This window comes from Aedes aegypti, chromosome 3 (assembly GCF_002204515.2).
Source record: "Aedes aegypti strain LVP_AGWG chromosome 3, AaegL5.0 Primary Assembly, whole genome shotgun sequence".
NCBI classification, from domain to species: domain Eukaryota; kingdom Metazoa; phylum Arthropoda; class Insecta; order Diptera; family Culicidae; genus Aedes; species Aedes aegypti.
This window is the reverse complement of record NC_035109.1, coordinates 239,240,690-239,244,432: the sequence shown is the minus strand read 5'-3', so window position 1 is coordinate 239,244,432 and position 3,743 is coordinate 239,240,690. Positions and strand designations below refer to the sequence as shown.

General features: G+C 40.7%; 1 pseudogene; it reads right to left on the bottom strand.

The window, feature by feature from the left end:
• Positions 1–2,360: 2,360 nt before the first annotated feature.
• On the bottom strand, positions 2,361–3,093 carry LOC110679088 (annotated as a pseudogene).
• Between the last annotated feature and the right edge of the window lie 650 nt (positions 3,094–3,743).

Sequence of the window (3,743 nt, the reverse complement as noted above, 5' to 3'; positions counted from 1 at the left end):
GATAAGAGGTAATGGGAATTTTCGGCAAAATATAAAGCTTAATTCATAACTGATGTTTAAAACATTTTAACTGGCTTGAAGAAGTCCAACAAAATTGACCACAGTTATTTAAAAAAAGCAATAAATTCTTTTTTTTTTTGGTTTAGTTTCACTTTTGTACAGTAAATTTCTTATGATTTAAATTTTTAAGATATTCCAAAAAAAATGTTTCACTAATTTCCAAGGGACTTGTAACAAAATTTTAGAAGGCATCCTTCGATATTACTTGACGAATTTTAGTAAAATCAAATTCCTCAAGGAATATCAAAGGGTGGATTTATAAATGTTTCTACAAATCTCTTGAAAATTAGTTTAAATATATTGTAAGGTTTTTTAGGGGCCTTCCTTAGCCGAATGATTAGAGTCCGCAGCTACAAAGCAAAGCCATGCTGAAGGTGCTTGGGTTCGATTCCCGGTCGGTCCAGGATCTCTTCGTAGTGGAAATTTCCTTGACTTTCCTGGGCATTGAGTATCATCGTACCTGCCACACAACTTTTGCAAAGAAAGCTCTCAGCTAATAACTGTTGAAGTGCTGATTGATCACTAAGCTGAGATGCAGGCTCTGTCCCAGTGAGGACGTTAATGTCAAGAAGAAGAAGAAGAATATTGTAATATTTGTTCATACTTTCAACGTAAATTCCTCTTGGAGGCCTACCATCCCTTCTTTGTCTACTTTTTATCCACAAATTGATTCCAGATTCGCAATCAGAGTTGTGTTTGATCCTTTGACCTTGACGCTTGCTCCTGCGGGGGTCGGCGATGAGGGCAGGATCAAACATGTCGCGCGTCGGTCGAGTGAGAGTGAAAAAGTGGCGTGATCCGTTAGTTGTGTTTCATCCTTCGACCTTGACGCTTGCTCCTGCCGTGGCCGGCGATGAGGACAGGATCAAACATGTCGCGCGTCGATCAAGTAAAGTGAAAAAGTGCCGCGTCGATCGAGTAAAGTGAAAAAGTGCCGCTTTCGATTAGTTCTTTTTGATCTTCCGACATTGACGCTTGCTCCTGGGGAGTGCGTCAAGAAAGCCCCAGCAGTCGTCAGTTGTTTTCCCTCACGGGTTGCGCGCCTATTTTCTCTGAGTGCTTTTATATAGCTAAGCAAACGAGTGACGCTGAAAGAGGATTGCTGCTGCTCAAGGATGACGGATCAATTGGTGAGCTCGTTTCATGCTATTGTTTCTAATCTTTAAAATATGTATGACTGCACCTTTAATCGTTAAAACGGTGAGACGTAAATATGATTTTTCAAAAAAATATGAATAGTTCGTCACTGTGAGTGTCGACATAAACTCTGATTCACAAATTATTTCTGCCTAATTTTTTTTTGACGTTGGATAACGTCTTACGGCAACATACTGGGGTACAATTTCTAAAAACGAAAAATCGCTCGCGTCACGAAAAGTGGTTAGATTTTGACTGTTAATAACTTACAAACGCCTGGATATAATTTCAAGATTCTTGCACCAATCGATTGGAAATCTTTCTACGAATCTACTCTAACAATGAAAACTATTGATTTTTATGACTAAACTATTGAAAAATTGGGAAATATCAAGGTATGTCTTATTTCCATAGAAAAGCACATTTTTCTTGTGTATTTCTGACACAGACATCATTGAGCGATATCTTAGCCACTTTCGTCATTCAAAGGGAAACGCCCCTTTCGGTCTGCTTCTTGCTCCTCTTTATTCTATCATGTTCAGTCGAAGCCAGCCAAAGTCCAATCAGCGACGCGCGCATCAGCCAATCGTCGACCAGCAACCGGAGAAGGACTCCTATTGGAATAATTTTTACATATTCGTCACAATCTAGCTAGCCTATCGAATGAGCAAACCACAGAAACGAAGGATGGACAAGGAAGCATACAATTACCGACCGCATTTTAATTGAATCTTCTTCGGTAATCTTTTGGTGTGTTTCTGTTTTACAATGGAATGAAAACCCAGTTTGATCTAAGGTGACTACCCCTAACCGTCCTTTTCAGGACGACAACTTCATTTTGAAAGAGTTATGAGAATTTTCTATAGTGACGAGCGACATTACTGGTGATTGGTGATCAGGGCCAAATAATGCTTTTCGAGAATCACAGTGCCACGAAATAAATTCCCCTGTGGGCATGAGTCGGATAAATTGCGGACGACACTAGAATGTAGAATCCATCCCGGTTTGCCTCGCATTTAGCGATGATTAAATAATTCCGTTATAATTATAAAGATTATAATCGTCGCTTTTTATATGCATGCTAGAGCGATCAGTATCAACTTTTCGAACAAAGAGCTAAAACTAATCGGCAACAGATTTGTTGATGTTTTGATTTGGTATGAAAGTGCTACCGCCGCCCGACCCGAGCGACGGGAACCTAGGTAAAACTTCGTTTGGCATTTCTCTCCATTGAAAACAAATCAACCGAAATTATAATGTATAATTAAATGAAATGTCTCTTGTTGTAACTCTTTTTCGTGGAATGCATTGTTGTAGTACTAAAAAGGGTCGTTTTGTTTGAAATCGTGCTGTAATTCAATTTAAGCGCCACGAATACGACGAGCCAGCTGGCTGTCCTTCGGCACGCTTGGCGTGGATTGCGCACAGGTTGGTATCCACAAACAGACTGACAAGATATGCCTCGCTCGCTTCCTGCAGAGCCGTGACGGCCGAGCTCTGGAATCGCAGATTCGTCTTGAAGTCCTGAACTACAAACCAGGCACTTGCGGATCAGCAGCTCCGTCGATATCTGGTAACGACGAATCTCACGCAGAGCAACCATTCCCGGCAGATAGCAATGCGGCTTCTCGCCTCCTCCGGTGGTTGTGGTGCTCTTGCGAGCGGCTTTCGTAGCCAGCTGCTTGCGAGGGGCCTTTCCTCCAGTGGACTTATGGGCAGTCCGATTGATACGAGCCATCGTCGTAGTAATGGTCTTGCTTTAGTGGGATCCGAAGTCAGTTTGAGGTTGGGGTACTTTTCCTTTAAGTCCGCGAACTCCATGTTCTCCTCTTTGCTCAAATCGATGTTGAAGTTGCCGTCCGTCCCCAGATACCACTACGAAGCAGACGAAGTTCTTCATGGCGCGGAAATTCTTCGAGTATCAAAAGGAGACCATGCCAATAGGCACTGGAGAAGTACCTCAAACTGGCTTCGGAACCCACTAGAGCAACCAATCTAAGTGGGTCATGTGAGGACCTAACGTTCAACCGGAATATTTGTTTGGAGAGTAAGTGTTAACGCTCATGTTTCTTCTTCCATCAACCAGTTCTATCGGTGTTGAACTGTTAACTGGATCAACCAAATAATAACACACAATGTCCATAATAAGTGAGAATGGACATGCAACAAATAGTGTGACAATTGATTAGATTTTTAGCAGTAGAATTCTTTCATAATTTCGTGACGGTCTCAAGCTAGGAAATAGAAGAAGCTAACGTTATCCAACGTCAACTTGGCGGTCGTATCTCGGAAACAACCTTTTACTTTTATTAAAAACACCTTCTTCTTTTTACCTTTATTTTTGTAATTAAAAAAAAAACTTTGAATGGTTCGACACTTCAAGTGTAGACTTTCAAAAGGTTCACTTTACTCAACAAACTTTGAAAGGTTCGTCACCTCAAGTGTCGGCATATTTTTTCTCTACATAGATATTGTTCATATGAAATGAAAATTTCATATTTACATATAAGCATATTTATATCTCACAAATAATTATTTATCATGGT